Consider the following 24,411-nt stretch of genomic DNA (forward strand, 5'->3'; position numbering starts at 1 on the left):
GGGATGGGAGAGCAGATTTCCACTTTGCTGAGCTCGACTTCTGACGAAGGTAATGCACCTGAATTTCTCACATTTCGAATGTTATTCTGGATTCTTGCTACTTTGCCAATTAAACTGAAATTCAATTTACGCTTGCATAATATTATTACATCTTCACTATTTATAAAAAAAAGATGCCACATTCTGTTGGATGTCGCAAAGTAGAAGTTTGTTGCCATTGTGTGCAGTGTGTGTCATGTGTCTTATGATCGTTCCAAATGCAGTCAGTGAAAGGTCAGTGAATGGAATTCTGTGACGTATTGAAACCGCTGAAATGAAAGTCCAAGTACAAGCGGCGTTGTGGCATTCCTTGTTTTCAACACAGGAACCGACGGCAGAATTATTTTCCATAAATTCTCCTTGCACAGCATTTTCCTATGTACTTTTCCTGAATCTGACGTTACATAATCGATGGTCCATTGTCAGTACAACCTCATCTGTGCTGTGTTTCCTTTACAATCCACATCAAAAATTGAGCAACTGGATTGAAGGGGCCAGTTGTAAGATCGGGACGGCTTAGAGCCATTCTGGCGTTAGCTCCAGTGGCACAATTAGTCAGCACGAGCCACTTATGTGATAGTATAGAAGTACGTGAGATGTCAGGTGTGAGTTCGATCCTAACTAGGTGTTTGTTTTTCTGATAGTGATCAGAGATTATTGCAACATCAGGTTAAATAACGGTTAAGACATCGAATATTACAGTGCAATAAAGGCCCTTTGGCCCTTGGTTTTGCACCGACGTGTGATATCAATCTGAAGTCCATCTAACATACTTTTTAGGTTATAACAAATAAGTTTATCAAATGACCATTTAAATGCCCTGAGAGTTGATCAGTTTATGACTGTTGAAGGCAAGGCGTTCTGCTGCCTTACTAGTCTCTGAGAAAAGAAATTGCATCTGACATCTATCCTGTATCTATCACTCTCAATTTAAAGTTAAGCCCCACGTACCAGCCATCACAATTCGACGAAAAAGGCCTTCACTGTCCACCTTATGGAAAACTCTGATCATCTTGTATTTCTCTATTAAGCCGCATCTCAAAGTTCCTCTCTCTGTCAAAAAACAGCCTCAAGTCCTTCAGCCTTTCCTCGTTACAATCTAGTAAATCTCCTCTGCGCCTATTCCAATAATTTCACATTTGACCTCTAATGTGGTGACCGGAACTGTGCGCAACTCTCTGAGTGTGGCCACAGCAGAGAATTTCTGGAGCTGCAAAATGAACTCATGTCTCTGAAACCCAATCTCTCCACCATTGGCTCGTGCACCGTGTTTCTTCTGCACAAACCAATCAATGCGGGTGCCCACTTTCACGGGCCAATATGCATTGACATTGAGGTCTCTGTGCTGATATAAACTGCCAAGAATATTAATATTAGTCCAGACCTCTTTATTCCTGTTGCTTCTTCCAAAGTGAATGACCTCATAGTTTTAAAAATTAAAGTCCATTTTTTCACCTTTGGACTCGGCTCTGCAGGTTATGCATGTCTCTCTGTAAACTACAACAGCATTTGGTAGTGTCGATAACTCCAATGAGCTTCGTGTAATCCGCAAATTGAATAACCAATCATTCAACGCCCTCATCCAGGTCATATAGTCACTGCTCTACCCTGCATTTCACATGGCGAGCCCACATAAAACTGAACACTGTGGACAATCCACTTCAGCAGCACCCCTTTGAACAGTGGGAGGAAGCACGCACACACAAGTGGGAAATATGAAAATTCCACACAATCTGTCACCCAAGGCTGAGGTTGAAACAATGTCTTTGGAGTTGTGAGTCAGCAGTGCAAACCACCGTGCCAGCCAACTGGAAAAAAAAATGATACATAGACACTGAGTGTGTGTCCCAATGAGCAGACTGTGGAAAGAACGAGAATCAGTTGCACAGCCATAAATTCACTTGTTTCCAAAGTTTGCATGTTTCCCCGAAACCAATTTTGCGAATCATTGATGTTTGCAAAGACTTAAGAGTGCTTTAAGAGCGAATTGATTCAAATATAAGGAATTTTCTCAGTCTTATCCACGGTCTCCTTCTTATAGTTAGAAAATGGATTGTGGATATTACTGATGGAGAAGTCGGAGTAAACTCGTATTGTTTTCAGGTGAGCTCCATCATTACCATTCTCATTTTCACACTAGCATCTAAGACCTCTCTCTGTCAATATATTTGGATTCTTCATGGAAATACTTTGATATTTCACACAGTCCTAATTCACATTAATGGTCTCTTCCTCCAGAGGCTCAATATTAGTAGGGCAGAGACCTTGGAGAGGTACTTAAGCTCCTCTCCGATAACAGTGGACATAGAACATAGAACATCACAGCGCAGTACAGGCCCTTCGGCCCTCGATGTTGCGCCGCCCTGTCATACCAATCTGAAGCACATCTAATGTTCGCTATTCCATGCACGTACATATGCTAGCCCAATGACGACTTAAATGTGCTTAAAGTTAGCGAATCTCCGACCGTTGCAGGCAAAGCATTCCATACCTTTTCTATTCCCTGAGTAAAGAAACTACCCATGGCATCTGTCAAATATCTATCACCCGTCAATTTAAAGCTTTGCCCTCTCGTGCTCGCCGTCACCATTCTTGGAAAAAGGCTCTCCCTGTCCACCTTATCTAAATTTCTGATTATCTTATATGTCTCTATTAAATCATCTCTCAACCTTCTTCTCTCTAACGAAAACATTATCAAGCCCCACAGCCTTTCCTCGTAATGCATCCTTTCCATACTAGGCAACATCCTAGTATATCATATCTGTACTCTTTCCAAGGCTTCCGCATCCTTCTTATAATGTTGTGACCAGAACTGTATACAATACTCCAAGGGTGGCTGCACTAGAGTTTTGTAAGCTGTGCATAACCTCATGGTTCCAGCATTCGCTCCCTCTATTAATAAAAGATAAAACACTGTATGCCTTCTTAACAACCCTGTCAACTTGGGTGGCAACTTACAAGTATCTGTGTACCTGGACAATGCGATCTCTCTGCTCATCTATACTACCAAGAATCTTACCATTACCCTAGTACATTGCATTCCGGTTACTCCGACCAAAATTAACCACCTCACTCTAGTCCGCATTAAACTCCATTTGCCATCTCTCAGCCCAGTTCTGCAGCTTATCTATGTCTCTCTGGAACCTACAACATCCTTCGTCACTATCCACATCTCCACCGATCTTAGTGTCGTCTGCAAATTTAAAAACTCACCGTTCCACGCCCTCATCCAGGTCGTTTATAAAAATGACGAACAGCAGTGGACCCAACACAGACCCTTGTGGTACAGCACCAGTAACTGGTCTCCAGAATGAACATTTACAGTCATCCACCACCCTCTGTCTTCTTTCAGCAAGCCAATTACTGATCCAAACTGCTATATCTCCCACAATCCGATTCTTCCGCATTTTGTACAATAGCCTACTGTGGGGGACCTTAACGAACGCCTTCTTGAAATCCATATACACCACATCAACCCGTTTTACTGTCATCTCCTTTTTAGTCACGTTCTAAAATAACTCAATAAGATTTGTGAGTCACGACCTACCCTTCACAAAACCGTGCTGACTATCCCAAATCAAATTATTCTTTTCTCGATGCTTATAAATCCTATCTCTTCTTACTTTTTCCATCACTTGACCAACAGCTGAAGTAAGGCTCACTGGTCTATAATTACCAGGATTGTCTCTACTACCCTTATTGAACAGGGGAACCACATTTGCTATCCTCCAGTCTTCTGGCACTATTCCTGTAGACAATGGCGATTAAAAGATTAATGCCAAAATCTCGGCAACTTCCTCCCTGGCATCCCAGAGGATGCACGGATTAATTCCATCCGGCAGAGTGGACTTACCTATTTTCACACTCTGAATGATTTCCAATACCCCTTCCTTGTGAACCTCAATCACACCCAGTCTAGTAGCCTGTATCTCATTAATCTCTTTGATAACATTATCGCTTGCTAGAGTGAACACTGTTGAAGAAAATACCCATTTAGTGCTTCCTCATCTCCTCTGACTTCACATTCAACCTCCCACTATTCTCCTTGATTTGCCCTAATCTTACTCTCGTCATAGAACATAGAACATAGAACAATACAGCACAGAACAGGCCCTTCTGCCCACGATGTTGTGCCGAACATCTATCCTAGATTAAGCACCCATCCATGTACCTATCCAATTTCCGCTTAAAGGTCGCCAATGCTTCTGACTCTACCACTCCCACGGGCAGCGCATTCCATGCCCCCACCACACTCTGGGTAAAGAACCCACCCCTGACATCTCCCCTATACCTTCCATCCTTCACCTTAAATTTATGTACCATTGTAACATTCTGTTGTACCCGGGGAAAAAGTTTCTGACTGTCTACTCTATCTATCCCTCTGATCATCTTATAAACCTCTATCAAGTCACCCCTCATCCTTCTCCGTTCCAACGAGAAAAGGCCGAGAACTCTCAACCTATCCTCGTACGACCTATTCTCCATTCCAGGCAACATCCTGGTAAATCTTCTCTGCACCCTCTCCAAAGCTTCCACATCCTTCCTAAAGTGAGGCGACCAGAACTGCACACAGTACTCCAAATGTGGCCTAACCAAAGTCCTGTACAGCTGCAACATCACTTCACGACTCTTGAATTCAATCCCTCTGCTAATGAACGCTAATACACCATAGGCCTTCTTACAAGCTCTATCCACCTGAGTGGCAACATTCAAAGATCTATGTACATCGACCCCAAGATCCCTCTGTTCCTCCACCTGACTAAGAACCCTACCATTAACCTTGTATTCCGCATTCTTATTTGATCTTCCAAAATGGACAACCTCACACTTGGCAGGGTTGAACTCCATCTGCCACTCCTCAGCCCAGCTCTGCATCATATCTAAGTCCCTTTGCAGCCGACAACAGCCCACCTCACTGTCCACAACTCCACCAATCTTCGTATCATCTGCAAATTTACTGACCCACCCTTCGACTCCCTCATCCAAGTCATTAATAAAAATTACAAACAGCAGAGGACCCAGAACTGATCCCTGCGGAACTCCACTTATAACTGGGCTCCAGGCTGAATATTTACCATCTACCACCACTCTCTGACTTCGACCAGTTAGCCAGTTTTCAATCCAATTGGCCAACTTTCCCTCTATCCCATGCCTCCTGACTTTCCGCATAAGCCTACCATGGGGAACCTTATCAAATGCCTTACTAAAATCCATGTACACTACATCCACTGCTCTACCCTCATCCACATGCTTGGTCACCTCCTCAAAGAATTCAATAAGACTTGTAAGGCAAGACCTACCCTTCACAAATCCGTGCTGGCTGTCCCTAATCAAGCAGTGTCTTTCCAGATACTCATAAATCCTATCCCTCAGTAACCTTTCCATTACTTTGCCTACCACAGAAGTTAGACTAACTGGCCTGTAATTCCCGGGGTTATCCCTATTCCCTTTTTTGAACAGGGGCACAACATTCGCTACTCTCCAGTCCCCTGGTATCACCCCCGTTGACAGTGAAGACGAAAAGATCATTGCCAACGGTACTGCAATTTCCTCTCTTGCTTCCCACATAATCCTAGGATATATCCCGTCAGGCCCGGGGGACTTGTCTATCCTCAAGTTGTTCAAAATGTCCAACACATCTTCCTTCCTAACAAGTATCGCTTCTAGCTTACCAGTCCGTTTCACACTCTCCTCTTCAACAATACGGTCCCTCTCGTTCGTAAATACTGAAGAAAAGTACTCGTTCAAGACCTCTCCTATCTCTTCCGACTCAATACACAATCTCCCACTACTGTCCTTGATCGGACCTACCCTCGTTCTAGTCATTCTCATGTTTCTCACATACGCATAAATTGCCTTGGGGTTATCCTTGATCCTATCCGCCAAGGATTTTTCATGCCCTCTCTTAGCTCTCCTAATCCCTTTCTTCAGGTCCCTTCTGGCTATCCTGTATCCCTCCACTGCTCTGTCTGAACCCTGTTTCCTCAACCTTATGTAAGCCTCCTTCTTCCTCTTTACTAGACATTCAACCTCCCTCGTCAACCAAGGCTCCCTCACACGACAATTTCTTTCCTGCCTGATAGGTACATACATATCAAGGACGCGTCGTATCTGCTCCTTGAAAAAGTTCCACATTTCCACCACATCTTTCCCTGACAGCCTATGCTCCCAACTTATGCTCCTCAAATCCTGTCTTACAGCATCATAATTACTACCAGTCACAGCATATAAATACTCTGCTTGAAACGTAGCTCTCTTAAAAGGTACGTTTTCGTTCAGTAACCAGTGATGCAGAAGTTCCTAAGAAGAAGAAAAGAAGACAAAGGAAGAATCGAATAGAAGCAAGAAAGCCTGGTTTTCAGATAAGAAATGTGGTTTTATAAAGCTTGATTGGGAGTATTTTCGGTCTAGTATTATCGAAGGCAAGGTTAAAGATAGGCTGGAGGAAGAAATTTTAAATAGTGTGTCGTGAATTAATCTGTTGTACCTGAAGAAACAAAGTTGTTAAATTTGACTTTAAATACTTCTTGGCCTCTCGGATTTTTAAGGATTATTGTAGGGGGAGAATCAGTTATGTGTTGCTGGATTTAAGTTAAGCAGGAGGGATTCCCCTTGTCGATAAAGAAGCAGACACCTGGGCACCTTCCTTTTACCAAACACAACCATTCAAATGCTGAGGCTCCAGGAAATGGGATTGAAACAAAAAAGAACTTTGCCTTCGCTTTCAAAATCTTTCAAAACTCATGGGAAACGGAAACAGAGGGGATTGAACGGCGAAATGTCCGATTGAGGATGGACAATCGCGGCACCTTCCTCTCCTTTGACAGGCTTGGAAATTGACTCTGATATTCTTGGGGACATTAGTTGATTCCAGACATTAAAGGGACATTACAGACGCTCTGCATTTTTTTTATGTCTCTGTCAGGAATGGAAAATGCCTCATTCCTTGATAGGGAATCGAAAACGGGCCGAGGAGCTGGAAACACCGAATCGTAAGTTTTACGCCAAAAGGGATGAATGTCGGAGTGGGACGCCGGGGTTGATCGACAGCCTTCACTTCCCATTTTCGTGCTCTTGTCAGAAACAATCGCTTGACGACCCTTTTCGCGATTTCCATCGCTTTGCCTAGATGCCTTAACGTCACAAATTCACTTCTGAATACTTCTGAAGTTTAGGTAGCTGTCTGCCTCTGTGATCCATTACAGTGAGTTCCTAATTCAAACATTCACTGTCTGGCTTTTTTTTGAATGTCAACTGCATGTCAGGAACAAAGAAGCCTGGGTTTTGGGAGCGGGAAAGGAACTCCAGCTGCTGCGCCGTGAGCACAGAAATGCAACTACTGCACCACCATGCATGATTACAGGGATCTTTGCATTGTTTCTTAATGACGCACCTTTAGGCTTTTATTTTCACTGGAGATAGCCTTCTCCTAAAAAGTGATTGAGTCATTGAATGTTTACAGCACAGAAAAAAAGGCACGTGATTCCAGTTGCCTAACGTTGGCTTGTAGCCTTATATGCTCTGACATTCCAAAACTCATCTCAATGCATATAAGTTTGCTCGCTGAGCTTGAAGGTTCGTTTCCAGATTGTTTGTTATCATACTAGGTAGCATTTTCAGTGACCCTCCGAGTGAAGCCGTATTCTATTCATATGTTGGGGTTTCCTTGGGTTGCTGATGTCATTTCATGTGGTGACATCATTTCCTATGTCGATGCCATTTTCTATTTTTTTCTCTCACAGGGGGTGGTAAATGCGATCCAAGTCCACATGTGTGTCGATAGAGTTTCAGTTGAAATACCATGGTTCTAAGAAGTATCTTGCGTTTCTCTCGTGCATATATGAATAGAAAGCAGACTACACCACCAGTTCTGCAAGGTAATACATGGATCGATAGCCTGTGTGTCACAAAACCCCAAAAATATAACAAACTCAAGACAGTGCCGAATGATCAACCGAAAATATGGGAGAATACAATGCTGATTTACATAGCGCACAAGGTGATATAAACAGAGATGTTTCCGGATAGTCCGTTCATTAGTATCCAGAGCTTTCTCTGCCAGGGTCTGTTATTGTTACCATTTATAATAATCAAAAGCAAATACTGACTGATCCAGCGAAAACGCATTATGCTGTGGAACTGTCAGAATCACTTCTCTGCATGTAACAGTCTGACAACTGCAATGCTAGCTTCTGTTGCCTGATGTGCACTCGGCTTCAAAAGAGATGAGGGGTGACGGCAGGAATAGGGAGGGACAATGTTGGTTTGTGGGGGGTGACTGTCGACCTTGTGGATCCAGGGTCAGTGCGGGTGATGAAGGCGGTTTTTCCAGTTTACCCTGGTACACTGCTCATTTCGGGCCAATCACCCATAATGTGAGAGCTCAAGACGGGTTTTCCAGTTTACCTGGTACACTGATCACTCCGGATCAACCTCCCACAATGTGAGTGCTGATGGCGCGTTTTCCTGTTTACCCTGGTATACTGTTCACTCTAGATCATTCATCCACAATGACTACACTTTGTGTGTCGCCCTTTGCGTATCTCTCCTTGTTTCAGTGACTCGGCAAACTTTGCCAAAGTCAGTTATTTTTGAAAGCAGAAAGAGATCATTCTGCCAAACTCTGTTCCACGATACAATGAGCGCATATCTGATCTGATAATACTGAACTGCATTTTCCTGCCTTTATTCATAACCTTTCGTAAATTTACTGAATAAAACTGTGTGACTCTCAGCCTTGAATACACTTAATGAGCGGTAAATAATTCCAAGGGGTGTGTGAACAGAACAATCGTGTGCCTACTTGCCAGCATGGAAAGAATAGGCAGTCTCACTGGAGTGGATGTACGGGCGAGAGGACATGCTGACAGAAAATGCAACAGGTAAAGTGAAAGAAAGTGACTTAGTGGGGATGGGTTCACCATCACACCATTGTTTGGTCCTTCCAACATTCCAATCATTTGAACATAATTTCTACTGCAGCAGACCAACCTCACTCATCACAATTCCATAAATGTTGCATCCTCCACGCTTCACATTACATTTCATATGTAATAAAGCGTCATCTAGACTGAAAACATAACCTTGCTTTCTCTCCATGAATGATGGCTGACCCGTTGTGATTTCTAGTGTTTATTGTTTTGAGTACTGATTACAGCACCTGCAGTAATTTGCGCCTAAATTCTTTCTCATCTCTGTCTTAATTGTGTGATGACCATTCTGACTTAGGCACTCTGGTACTAGGTTGTCCTACAAAGAATACAACTTTTCTGCATTCAAGAACTTAAATATTCAACAAACGTGGATGATTCAATAAGTAGTTTGTTGTTGTTTGTTACAGTACTGTGTATGTGCAGGGCAAAGCAATAGATATCAAGCTTTCCACCCATTTGTGTACATCTCTGATGTGAAACACTCACTGAGTCTGACAGAGTTGTTCCCTGCACTGTTTTTAGTGACAGGTATTCATGTCAATTTTTCACAATTTGTACAGGAACAATAGATCCTCATTCTCTGACTCGGAATTCTAACCAGGAAACCGCAGTGAGAGTGCTGATTCCTAACAACCAGTGAACACGAGTACAAGAGAAGGCGCATGCAATGTTTGCAACTTCTTGAAACTGTTTTTTGTACTTCTTGTTCAGTTGTATTATTCAATCCATTGACTCTTTAATTTTTTTTTCACACCTGAACGTAGTAACCTAAATCTAACCACTCATTCACCAAGAAATGATAAAGGGCAAGCGATTTCTGTCCAAATCAATAACAATGAAATTGCATTATTATGGTGTTATACACCAACGTTCGACCCCACCCAAATAATGAGATATTAGGGAGGTTTCAAAATATTTTTTTGGGCAAATGTTGAATTTCAAGGAGTATTTTAAAGTGAAAAACTGAGTTTGAGACAGAGGGAGGTTTTGTGAAGAATGTTCACAATTCGTGGCCTTCATATGTAAAGCTTTAATGGTCCAAATATAGAATGCTCAGGAGGTAAGAATTACATGTAACGCAGATAAATCGAAGGGTATTTGTTTTAAAAAAAGAACATTTTTGGAATGTGAGCATCGTTGGCAGGGTTAGCAATTAAGAGAGCTGGAAGCTTGATGTCAATACACGTCTGGGTCAAGAGCGGACGGCCAAGATATTTGAATAGATGGAGGCAAAGTTAAAAATTTATCTGTCCGATGGCGAGTTGGTGGGTAAACCAGACTTGATGTGAACACTGACAGAGAAGCAGAATGTGGATGATGTGTAAGTTTTTGATGAGTGAATAACCTGTAAGCACTTCCTTACATCATTGTTGGAGCTCGTGTGAATCGATAATGCTGCTTAAAGTGAAAATGCACATTGGTTAAAATCTCATTCAGATGCAGGAATTGGAAGGAGCAATAAAAATTAAAGAAAGTTCATGTAAACTCATTAATAATGACTGTGAGCTAGGATCAGAGGGAACAAAGTAATTCATGAAAGTTCCAGCAGCAGATTATATGTAACTAGATGGATTCGGGTTGTTTTACTGAGGTGGGCAGTCTTGGTGACAACAGCGATATGTGGTTGAAAATTCATCTCGGGGTGAGGTGTTTCACCATGGCTATGGCGCGTTTGGTTCACACTCAGAGATTCGACAGGGAGAGGGATGGAGACAGTGGCGAGATATTTGAGTTTGTGTTGGAGTCTGAAGCGAAAGGACACAAGTTTGCCATGATTTAATTGGAGGAAATTTCTGCTCGCCAGACTGAATGTCAGATAAGTCAGGATGGTTTGTGAACTTGAGAGAAATCTCCAGAATGCTGAGTGGCACGGTCCCTCGGTGGTTGACAATGCTGACTCAGAACAGCAAAAGCCCAGTTTCAATTCCAGCCTCGGGTCATTGTCTGCTTGAAGTTTGCAGCTTTTCTCTGCATTTGGTCTGGTTTGCTCCCACAGTCCAGGAATGTGCAGATGTGTTGAAGTATCCATGCCAAATTGCCCATTGCGTTAGGTACATTAGTCAGAGGCAAATACGCCTTGGTAGGTTGCGTTTTGAAAGGTCGGTGTGGATTTGTCATGCCAAAGTGCTTGTTTCCACACTTAAGGGAAGGTAATCAGATCGAATCAAACTAAGAGGTGATGGTGGTTACATCAACCTGATACCCTGCTGCTTGTTAGTGGTGGAGGAACAGTGCTTTGAAGATTCTGACAAAGTCCTGGTAAAGTTGTCCCTGTCTATTTTCCCTCTCTTTCAGTCTTTACCTTTACATAGAAGGCAGAGTCTTGTGAGAGATTATCTCTCTGTCTCTTCTTGTTGTTTGACAGTAATTTCACGGGACATTAGAAGGGAAATATTTACAAACTCGCCATCACATGATGGGGTCGCCAATTTCTTCACAGATGAAACGTGATCAGATATTGAACATGGAATGAAACATCACATTCACATTGGGAAAGAAAGCGTTTACGTGTTTTGTGGGTGGGCAAAGCTTCATACAATCAACAGAGCTCAGAAACCACAAGTGCAGTTACATTCTGGAGGAAACTGTGCAAATGTAGTGATTGTGGAAACGAATTTAGTTCCGCATCAGAGCAGAAAATTATTGACGTAGTCACACCAGTAATGATGCATTCACCTGTCCAGTGTGCGGGAAGGGAGTCCGTCAGTCAGATCACTTGCCGTAACAGCAGCACGTTCACACTGAGGACAGACCATTTCAATACCCAGAGTGTTGCAAATGCTGTAATAGTGCAGGGACTTGACGACCCATCAACATGCGCATACTAATGAGAGACATTGTATATGACCAACTTGTGGGAAATACCGCAATATGTCTGTGTACCTGATGTCCCATCAACGTGCTCACACGAAAGAGAGGCCGTTTTAATGCCCTGACGGTTGGAAGTGTTATAAAAGTCTCAGGGATCTGATACCTCCTCAACATGCTTACATTAGTGACATTTTTAAATGCCCTGCCTGTGTGAAATGCTACGAAGCCTGCAGGGTCCTGGTCTCCCACCAGCGTGTTCACTCTGAGGAGACAGCATTCAGTTGCTTTCTCTGTGGAACTGGGTTCACGTGATTATCTGACCTCATGGAGTACCTGCTGTTTCACACTGAGAAGATGCTTTTCAGCTGCTCCCAGAGTGAGACGGGATTCACTTGTTCTTCCAAACTGCTGAAACAATGGAAAGTGCACACTACGGAGTGATCGCTTCAATGCCGAGACTGCAGGAAGTGTCACATCGTCTGCTGGGGACTGCATTGTCATCAACGTATTCACGTTTAGAAGAGATATTTCAAATGCACAGACTGTGAGAAGTCCTTTAGAAACTCTATGGAACTGAAGTCCCATCAAAGTGTTCACAGTAAGGAGAGATTTTCAAAAGGCTCTAACTATGGGAATCATGATACAAGTTCCTGGTGGCTGTGCCCACATGGATAAGAAACCTTTCAAGTGTTTAGTCTGTGCGAAGTGCTATTCGAGTTCTATGGAACTGATGTTCCATCAACATGTTCACTTGTTAATCTCAACGTGGCATATCATTGCAAGGATGTCGTTGCAGAGTACCGGAAGAGTCAGCAGGGTTTCATCAAATCTGTTAAAATTCTTTGAGGAGTTAAAGAGCGACTGATACAAAGCACAACCAGTAGGTGTGACTTGTTTTGATTTCCAAAAGGCATTTGACAAAGTACATTCTGGGCAGCTGGTAAATAAGAATGCATTATATTAATGCATGATTGAAGATTGGCTGACTGTCAGAAAACATGGAGTTGGGATAACGGGGTCTTTTCCAGGATGGCAGGCGGTGACTCTTGGAGTACAACAGGTGTTTGAGGTGGGACCATGCCTATTCACGTTATGCATGAATGATCTGCTCAAAGGAATAGAGAGCACTATTATCATGTTTTCAGATAACAAAACGGTGGGGGACACAGGGGTCGCATTTAGAGGGGGGAAGGGAACAGACTGACTTGGGCAATCTTGCAGCGTGTATAAAGATTTGGCAGGTGGAATACCATATGAAAATGTTTGAGGTCATACATATTGGTTAGAAGATTGGAGACATTGCCTATTTTCTGAAAGGGGAAAGGCTTCCGAAATCCGACGTGCAAACGCACTTGGGATATTTAGTTCAGTATTCTCTTAATGTTGGCATGCAGGTTATTTGAGAGTTGATGTGAGATAAATTTGTTCAATCAGGATAATTAAATGACATTCTACAAGTGCATTAAAAACAAGAGAATATTCTGCGCCTTTCAGAGATGAAAATAACTATCATTGTGTCGAATCTCAGCAGATGAGAGATACTAAGTGACTGTTTCGTATCAGTTTTTACTTTGGAGTTTTGAGAACTCAAATTGATATTTTAAAAACAGTTTGCATTTCAAAAGATGAAATGTTGGAGTTCTTAGAAAATAAAAGATTAGATATTTGTCTGGGAACAGGCTCAGCGTATACCAGGACTTTACATTAAGCTGTGAGGAAAATGTGGCACCCTTTACAGAAATACTTGTACCATCTATAACTACAGGTGAAGTGCCGAATTACTGAGGATTACCAAATGTTGTGCATTTATTTATGAAAGAGTACAAGTAGAAACCTGCGAACTATAGGCACGCGAGTCTGGCCTTGTTGGTGGGTAAGTTATTGGAAGCGATTTTAAAAGATCGGACTTGCCTGTATTTTGAGTTAAGGTAAAAGTAGGAATATTCAGCCTAGCTTTGTGTGAGGGCAAGTGAGAAAATAACTGAGAGGAGTGATTAGGGCAGAGCAGCAGACATTGTTTACTTGGACATTGGTAATGCATTTCACAAGGTTCAACATGGTCGACTAATTCGGAACGTTAGGCCACATGGGAATCAGGGTGAGCTTTCCAATTGGATATAAATTGGTCTAATAGCATGGGACAGAGACAGAATGTGATGGTTGTTCTTTTTTTCAGAAAGGAGGACTGTTAGCAACAGTCTTCCACAGGGATCTGTGCTGGATCCACTTCCATTTGTCAGTTTTATATAAATGATTTGGATTAAAAAAATTGAAGGCATGGTAAGCAAGTTTTTAGATGACAGCATAATTGGTGGCAATGTCAACTGTGAAGAATTTTATCTGAGATTCCAAATAGACCTTCATAAATATGTGAATCGACTAAGTATTGGCAGGCTGTGTTTAATGAGAATGAATGCGAGGATCAATACATAGACAGTTGCTAGTATACCATCGCGTGATGTTGTAGAAGCGAGTTCAGGCACATAATTATTTGAAGTTTGCATGACATGTAGAACAGGTGGTAAAGGTGATGAATAAGATGCTCAGTCCTTTGTGTGCCGGAGTTAAGACGTCATCTTGTGGTTGTGCAGGACGTTGTTGAGGTATTGCCTGGAGTACTCTGCCCAGTCTTGCTTTAGAAAGGAGATTATTAAGTGGGGGAAGATGTTGAAAAGACATGCCATGCTTTTGTTGGGAATTGAGGTTTTGTATTTGAAGGATAAGCTGGAAAGTCTGTGACTCTTACTTCAGTGGAGTGTAGGAGGTTGAGCAGTCACCTTATAGCAGGTAATGAAGTGTTTAAGGGTATAGATAAGTTGAATGGCAGGTAAATTTTAACTTGGTTGAGGGATTGCAGAGTTAATGAGAAGATTATTAACATGAGAGGGGATGACTTAAAAAGGCATGAGAGATTAAAAAAGACATTGTTTTACAAAGCGAGTATTTCGTGTATGGAATGAACTTCCTAAGGAAGTGGTTGATGTGAATATGGTTACAACGTTTCAAAGACAGTTGAGCAATTGAATACCCTTTCGAATGGCCTTTATTGAAGCACATGAATAAGATTTCTTTCTCATGAGATGGACAAAGCAAAGACATATGGGACTAATTCAGTTTAAGATTCTGGATGGCCTAGAATGTTTGGGCGTAAGGGTCTGTTTACATGTTGCATAACTGCGTAGCTCTATCTCTGTCTGCCTCCACGGAAACAGGTGAATTGAGGACTCTGCATTGGCATGAATAAAATTGGCCGAAATACTTCTTGATGTGGCATAATGAATGGAAGCTTGGTTTCTGCAATCTATGTTCGCCTTGTGTGTGTCAGTGACTGCGACCGATGGGAAAGTGTCTCCGTGAATATGTCTTTCTCTGCACTGGCTGTCAGTGTGAAAGAAGCTGAGAAAGTGGAGCAGTGAGTGCAGGAATAGAGCTCAGGTCGATGGGGATTTTGGGATTGGAAATTTCTTTTGTCGTTCACCGACCAACCCACTACAAAATTCAGCTCATTGTTTCTCTCATTGCTTCTCTTCTACATATTCTTCCTCCATCTTATCACAATCACCCTTTCCTCAGAGAATTTCCAAAGATATTTTCTTATTTCCGACATACTATGCTTTTTTTTGTCTCAGGATATTCACAATGAGAGAACTGAATCGAAAGCAAGCGACAGGGCAGCCATTCCAAAAGCTTTGAAAATGATTCTGCATCTTATGGACCACCGTGAAATGCTGCAATCCGCGTTGTGAAGCTAATCACAGATTGTCATTCAGGAAAGAGTTATCGGATTTTCATCCAAAGGTGATAAGTTAGGGCTGATATCTGTCTCAGTTACAAACAATGTTTTTGCATAGTTCCTTTAAAAGAATACAAACATAGTAGCTTGAAACAGGAGTAGGTTGTTGCTGGTTGTTGTTGGCTCCAGTGTTCACTGTGATCAAGACTGGTCATTGCTTTCAGCAACCTGTTTTGATCCCACAGAACTATGTGTTCTTCTTGGAAACATTGCGTGATTTGTCTTCAACACCTTTCTGAACAAAAACGTTCACAGGGTCACCCGTCCCAGAGTCCTCAATGGCCTGCCAGATATCTTTAAACTATGAACCCCACACCTCTGGATCTGGACTCCCTGGTCATGATGGCACCTTCCAACATTTACGCTGGTAATCCTGCTAGAATTGTATTAGTTTTTGTGGCGTCCTTCATTCTCCTCAACAGCTGTGGATTTCATACGAACCAATCCATACTGTCCCCAAAGTTCAGTCCTGTCATCTGAAAAAATCGAGCTGTTAAACTTTACCGTGCAGTCACCATAAGCCAAACATGCAAATAACACTCCACTATGGTCTCACCAAGACACTATACAATTTCAACATGACAACGCTATTACTGTACTGAAATCCATTTGCTACAAAGGTCAACACACCACTTGCCTCCTTTAACTCCTGCACCCCTGCATGCTTACTTTCAGTGAGTTGTGTACACAGGCACCTGGAGTAGTTTCTCATTTCTCTTTCGTAAATCCATGCTGACTGGCTCTGTCCAATCATATCACTGTTTTCCAGTGTCAGGCTAACTGGTCTGTAAGTCCATGTTTCATATCTACCTCTATAAAAACGTGCATTCACATCAGTTATCTTCTAATCCATTTAAAACTGTTTCAGATTCTAAAATATCTTGAATGTTGAAATTAATCTATTTAATTTCAAGCTCCTTGTTTCACATTGGATCCACTATCTGTTGAACCACTTTGTTAATTAATCTTGAGTGGAGAGTACCATCTCCGGTGATGTGTTTGCTTTTAATTCTATAAATTTCCCCAACAAATACTGATGTTTTTCAGTTCTCCCACTCAAGTTTTCCTCAGCAGTTCAGGGATATGATTTGTCATCCTTTGTGATGACAGGACCAAAATACAGCACGTAGTTAATCAATTTGCAGTCTCTTGATCCGACATTATAACTTCAACCTGTTTCTGAATTAAGGGGGTTTGTTTCCTTTTTTGTCTTCATCTACATTTAGGAGATTGTACAATTAGCTTTAATTTCACGAGCTTACTTATGCACTTTGTTTTCCATCTTAATCAATCTCTCAACCGTGCTGAAATCTGAAATGCTCCCAGTCTTCAGGTCTTCTGTTCGTTTTGGCCATGTTGTACGCCTCTCCATTGATTGAAATACTAACATTCATGTCCATTCTTCGACATGGTAGAGTTACCAATGTCGTTTTATTTTGTGACAGATAGGAATGAAGAACAGTCGCAATTCCTCCAAGGGCTCTATACATGTTCGTCATGCAGTTAATTTACGCTCCCAACTTTATTGTAACCTGTTCACTCTTTATACCACCGTGATCTCCTCTATTTAGATTTCATCCACTTTTCACAGATTCAACTCTCTCACTCTCTATTTTTATGAAGAGTTCTGTCATTGCAATTTTCAGTTTCCCTCAAGGTCCCTCCAGCAGCCAGATTGCCAATTATTCCCTTCTCATATCATAAATACAATTATGTAATTAAACTTGCCATAATCCCAGAGACCATAGGACTGCTGTCTCACTTCAGAGAGAACTGACACATGGTGCTTTAAACAAACAGTCACTGACTCTCACGCAAGAGGCAAGGTTGAGCAGGTGAGACCTTCAGGGCGACCTTAGCTGGTATGGGGATAAAACATGTGCTGTTGGTGTCACTCTGGATCACAAATCAACCGTCCACCAAACTGAGCTAACCGACACCCATCCATTCTGCAGTACGGGGCAGGGACGGCAGGGTCTGGTAGGAAATGCCTGAGGTGAAGTGATGCTGAAACACGGGTCATGACAAATGTGCGGCTGGCTTTTGATGCGGTCGTGTGGCTCAGCACCAATCTCCATTACGTTGTGGGTTCGAGTCCTGCCAACTGCTGCCAGTTGTACACGACAGGTCTACAAATGCCCTGCTATTTTCCATTTCTGTGTTCATGTCTCCTCCGACCTCGGGTGTTCTCAGCGATAATAACGAGAAAACTAGTGACCGACTCTGAAAGCAGTGATAGTTCCTGCTATCCAAAGCTTCCTCTAATCCACTTGAACAAATTGCTTTCAGACGTATGTTTGCCCATTGTTGGTGCCAGTATCTGTGCCTCAAATGGTCGGTGCTTAACTGGTCAAACTTAACTGTAAGTTTGGTGGCTCAGGCACAGAGCCACAAATATTTCTGATCAAGCATTGAGACCGATCATGTACCGACGTTGCAATCACGAGAACGCATCAAGGATTCACCCTGAATACGCACGGAGTCAGACAGAAACAAAAAAGCAGAATGCGACCATAAACTTAAAAAATCCCCGCTGCCAGCAAAAAGCGGCCACGGCAGCTTCAATCAGCAGCTTTCTGCCCAGACCTGGGACACACATCATAGAAACTCCTTCCTCAGGAACCGATGATCCCGTGTGAAGGGGAAATCATTCCACTTTAAATCACTAATAACTTCTGAAGATTGGAAGATTGTGCCTGTTCTTGCAACGGTATTTTAATCCAAAATTCTGTCAGGCAATCGAGAAGTGGTAAAAGTTGTAGGCAGGATAAGCAAAGAAAGTATTGATTGTGAGGACTGTGTCTCTTCAGGCAGATGGGACTCCCTACACTCTAAACAGAATTGATTGAGTTTCCTGAGGTAATTTTCCGATTGTTTTACTGTCTGTCAGAGTGACTGGGAATCACATCAGCGGCCTAAAGATGAAGGAAAAAATATTAAAACATTCATATTGGACAAGTGCTAAATAGACGGTAATGTTCTAAAGGAATAACAGCTGACAAGTGTAAGGGGTGCATGATGTTATTTGTGATTGGGAGGAATGAACTGGGTTGTTCAAATTGCAGTGCGAGGGGAATTATGCTTAGTTTGAAATACCTTTTTTTAAAAAACAACTAACCAGTGGTTGCCAGCCCGGCAATTTGTGGAGTTTGACACTCTTAATCTCAGGGAAGTGGGTTGGAGCCCCATGCTAAGAGCTTTCACTTCTTAATACGATCCCAACTCTCCATTGCACTTGCAATATTGCCACCAAACATAGTGGAACGTTCTCTTGTTCCTGCTGCTTTTGATCAGACGTCGGTTTCTGAGTGTATACTGTCTCCATTTTACTGGAAGTGCCAGAGACAAATTTATTGGTGCAGTTGAATATACGATGAGTAATGTCCCTTTCAAAGCGTGAGCTTCCACTCCAACCATACAACAATGAAAGTATTCAGAGACACGGAGTGAGAATGGTCCTTTGCTGAGGGGATTGCCAGTGAAGGCTCCATGTAAAATGGTCCTGAAACAAAATTATCTGATTCAGTGTGTTCTGATGGAAACCTAAAGGAAGTTTCCTTGAAAGGTTCCAGATTCAGGCGGAAAATGATCTTCTTGTGTGCCCATGGGAATTTACACAATAAACAGTTATTATCAGTAACGTGGGTGGCGGGTGGCAGGGTTGTGCGCTTTCAGTGTGGGATTGACGTGATCTGGTCGAACGGGGAAGTCAACCATCTAAGAGCAGAGAGAGCTGATTGGTCCAGGATCACTCTCCCATCTTCTGTTTCGGTAGCAAAATCAGGTCTGGTAGCATCGTGGAGAAGAAAACAGAGTAATACTTCGGGCAAGTGACCCTTCTTTGTCTATGTCTATCTCCCTCTGCCAATCCGCTACCTCAAAATTTATTGAATATCTCCTGACTTCCAACTTTACACCCAGCTTCTCTTATATTACTTCCTCTCCAAGCATTTTCCCAGTCTCTAAATTTGTATCACACCTCTCCCATCTCTCACTTTGCCCAGTTCTACCGGAGGACTTCTAACTGACCATTAAATCTGTTTCTATTTCGTTGTATACCAGATGGCCAGAGACAGAAAGGCACAGAAGGACTGTGAGAGAGTTCCCCCATTCGATCGTGGTTGATTTCGTTCTCAACCGCATTCTTCAGGCTTCTCCCTGTAACACTTATTCCCCCTGAATTTCGGATCCAGTCTCTTTCCCAGAGTAGATCTGAATCCACCCCAAATCCACTTTTATGAGCAGCTGTTACACCGCTTCTGAGTGTGACCGAGCTCAGTTTCAGTCCTGCACGGCAAAACTGATCTTTTCTGAGCAAATCAATCAGCGCTGGGGTGGGGGCAGCTCTATCAGGTTTCTGGCCCATGTGTGTTTCTACGGGGCAGCGGCTATCAACTTCGCCTCCCACGAAAAGGATCCCCGCTTCAAAAAGCTCAACAGAAACAACGATCGGCTTATGTGTAAATTTGGGTGGCGCTTATTGCTTGCTGATCTGGTCTGTAAACCTTACTCTGTATATCCCCGTTCATTCCTTCTGTTGTCGTGAAAGGGAATAAAAGTCCAATTAATTTGTATGTGCGTTTTTTTTTGGGATGATGTCTCTCTTGTTCTGAAAGTGTGTGGATGCTTGCACCACATTAGTTCACTACTTTTAAGAGTGCAGTCGGCGGGCCCTGATCCTTTCTGCAGAATAGAAATACCAGTTTGTGGGAAAGTGGCCCAGTTTAGAGCTGAGCAGAAACAATGTTGTTCCCGCTTTATGGGCAGCAGTCTTCTGGATTGTGATGTATGGGGCTTTATTGCGGTTTCATCAACAAACCTTGTTTTGAACTTAATCGTCCATCAATACTCTAATTGTGAAAAGTAATATAACTACAAATAATTGCTGCAGGAATATATTTTCAAATTTGTCTCTGCAGTAGCCCTGAATACACGTCAAAGTCTACAGCATTGCTGGCCATCCTATATAAGAGTGCAGTTACGAACTTGCCTCTGCCTCTGCAAAACAGGTAAAATTGTCCACGTCTATTCAGCCTCACCCGATAGTCCAAACCCTGAAAACCTGGCAACATCTTTGTCAATACCATTTTCACATGCTATTCTTTGTTTCCTCAGTCATGCTATTAACATTGGCGAACAACCGAGCTTTTCCAAGCATAAAGGTAATGTGTTGAACGGATGCCGATTCCAGCTCTGTACGAAGATCAGCAGGCACGGTTGCACTGTTGTGATGTTGTTGTTTCGTTCACATCACACCTGAAACGTCTCCGTTTCAAACTAGGCAGAAACAGTATTGTTCCCTTGTTACAGGTGGTGGCCCTTTGGACTGATGAAAACAGAGCGTTCCTGCTTTTTGTTCTCATCTGCAAACCTGGCTTTGAATTTGCTCTCCCATATCTGCTGCCATGGTGAAAAGGAGCAAAATGCCGATTTTTTGCTGCGTAATTAAATTTCTCTCCTTGGAGAAAGTGAGGAGTGGAGATGAAGGCTGATCGGAAGCTACATGAACTCCTTGCTTTTCCAGTACCACACTGTCTACTAAGTTTCTCTTCTCCATGATCGCTGATATGCATCGATTTGTACACCTTCGATGGCCACCCTGTTTAAGCGCACAGTTACCGGGCACTGATCCTTTCTGTACCAGTAGTACTGCATTTGCTTACGCTGTGAAGGTGTCTCAGTTCATTAACAAGGTGAACACTCATTTGCTGATGTCACAGCGAACACTGGATTCCTGATGTACAGTCTCTGTCAAATGCATTCCAAAGTATGGTCTGAAATTCCTCATTTGGGCACTGCCTACCGTTTCTCAACCTGTGTGAACCAAAACCATAAATCCTCTATCACATTTTGGAGCAGATCACACATTCGAGATGCTTCACACCGTGCAGGTTTATGGCACAGTCAACTACAGGAATGAAACGAATGACAGAATTAAATGAACTGCTTGATTCACGCTTTCATACAGTCACTAATATTACCATGTTCTCTGAAATCTAAGCCATGATAGAAATGAAATTGAGGAACATTCGGACAGGTTGCAAAATGACATTTTATCCATTTTACTTTATTGACATCACAGAGTTACAGGAAAGTGGGGACAGGAAGGGAGAGGATTGTAATGCACATGCAGCTCTGAAGAAGCACCTTCTCTCTGATTCAGTCATCAACAAGTGACATGAATACCACTCCTTAGAGATAGTTTTCACACCTCGGACAAAGAACAATCACGGACAGTAGTACCTCTTTGACATCTCAGATCGCCTTTTACCTTTCCTCAATATGTATAGAAACAGATTTTTGTACATCTCTAAGTATGAACCGTTTGATTTACTATCAATAAGTGAATCGCATCCCCTCGATTCCCAAACAGATTCCAACTCAGCTGGCAAACAGGTAGCAGATGCTCATGTCTCTGCTGAAAAAAAAATGCATGGTTAAGGAGAAAAACAAGGAAAATTCCAACTCGTACTGCCACCACATATGCAATAATCTCGCATCATGGTCTGCCATTCTCAGATTCCAGTGCTAACTCAATTTTTCAGGTGGGTGAATTCCTTGAGAATACACACCGTCACCGTCAGTGTGCTGCAGGGCAAAATCAGGTACACGGTCTGAGCTTTCCGGCTTTTGCCTGTCTGCTAGCGTGGCTGAGCAATCTGAGACGCTGTTTTCGCGTGACAGTTCTTAAAAAGGCTTGAGTTTGAATCACTGTCTTGCCACTTGTTCTCATGCATTAAGCTGGAAACGTTTGACAGGGGTGAATTGTGTTGAAGTTGAACAGAATAAAACGTAATCAGTTCTTCTCAACCACGCTGTGATGTGGCAGCGCACAGAGCCTCCAACATGTCAGTGTACACGCTATGTTCCCCCGCTGCTGTGGTAATTACATTCGCCTCCAGCTCGAAAGGCCCCCAGCATATTACGGAGACAAGCAGGCTGCGCCAGGTTTTCATATTTCAGATAATTTGCGTTGTTCACTGTTTTCTCTGAAAGTGAATGGAGATCGTTATTTCACCGCTGTAGTGAAACCAGATCCTGCTTTGAATCCACTCACCATTTTTTGTTGTTGTGACGAAAAGGAGGGCAATCGCAATGTGAAACTTGGTTACATTACTCTCATTTCCTCCATTTCAGTCCTGTCGATCAAACCTGGTGATCGTCCCTCTCGATCAGGTGAAGCACCGTCGCATCATAAACCTAATCTAATCGAGACTGTAATTGGTAATTTTCACTGTTCATGGTTTTTTGTTAGTCTGTTCTGCTTTACGTTACTTGAACACGTTGTGGGAAGTGACGGTACACTAAGACTCCAGTATATTGAAAGCACCATTTGGAATTGCATTGCTGTCACTTGTGTGAACAATTCGTGAGGCTAAAGACTCGCACTGCCTCACAGACAGCATTCGTGCTTCGCTATGTCTGAAAATGCGTTCTCCTTGTCAGTTCTTTGCTCCACGGTAAGAGTTGTCAGTTTTTGCATTCGCTGGAGGCCTGAGGGGTTAACACGATTTTTGGGGTGTTTTTCTGCAGCCAAAATCTCTCGCGGTGAACTTGGAAATGTGTCAAGAATAATGGTCATTCGCTGGAAAATCAGGGAAACCTTTTTCTCTTGTTAGCTTCCGACCAAACACCTTCCAGAAAACGAGCAAAACGCGCTTACCGAGTGACGAGCGCCCTATGCTTCGGCAAAAAAGCTTAGTCAAATTACTATTACCTACTGAAGGATCTCAGACATTTCGAGGACTAAAACAGACCCTCCGATCCAACTCATCCCGGCTGACCAGATAACTGAAATTTTTGTCACCCCATTTGCTAAAATTTGCCCTTTATCCTTTTAAACTTTTCCTGTCGAAATACAGATCAGAATGCCTTTGAAATGCCGTGAGTGGAGCAGACTCTGCCACTAAATCCGGCGATTCATTCGAAACAGGGAAATCTTTCTGTTTTTAAACAAAAGAGGTCCCTCAGATCAATTTAAAATTTTACCGCTCTCACTTGCCTTGTGAAAAAATACTCCTTGAAGATTTACTCTGACCTTCTTACTCAGAGTTATATGAACGACTGCAGGGCCATCCGTTAGCCTCGAAGCTCCAGAAAAGAAAAAACATATCGCAGCCTATTCAGTTTCACGCAAAAGTCCAAACCCTGCAAACCAAGCAATATGCTTTTAAATATTTTCTAACTTACAACACGTTCGTCAGAGATTGTGCATGGCGGAAAGTGCTTGAAGTGAAGCGATGCTGCTGTACTACTAATGCCAAATTTGGCCGATGGGATTGGCCCAGTAGCGTGGTCGAGAGGGAAAAATTGCTAGAATTAAGTTCAAGTCGATATTAGGTCATGGGGTTAAATCTCACAACGACACGAACGCAGCCTGAAGGATTCTATATAGTTCATTGTGAACAACCTCAGCAGATTGTGATGTTTTCGGTTGGTTATTTGCAGCTCCTCAGGGCTCTCATCCTATTGGTGATGAAAGTGGGAAAATTAGCGACAGACTCTGAAAACGGAAATGTCTCCTGCTGTCCAACCCTGCTTGAGATCAATTTAAATATTGAATGTTGGTTCCAGTATCTGTGCCTCGATTTGTCAGCGTGTTTGGTTGAACTTTGATGGTCCTAACCCAATCTGACAGACCCTCAAATATTTCAGATAAAGCATTGGGACAGATCATGCAATGACATTGAGCACACGAGAGCTCATCCATGATTCATCCTGAATCCGCACGCAGTGAGACAGAACACGCAGCAAGATGCAGCCCCTCTCTTGCAAATTTCCCAGAACCAGCAAAAAGCGGCCACTGCTGCATCAGTCAGTGGCTTCCTGCCCCGC

Source organism: Hemiscyllium ocellatum, chromosome X, assembly GCF_020745735.1.
Source record: "Hemiscyllium ocellatum isolate sHemOce1 chromosome X, sHemOce1.pat.X.cur, whole genome shotgun sequence".
NCBI classification, from domain to species: Eukaryota; Metazoa; Chordata; class Chondrichthyes; order Orectolobiformes; family Hemiscylliidae; genus Hemiscyllium; species Hemiscyllium ocellatum.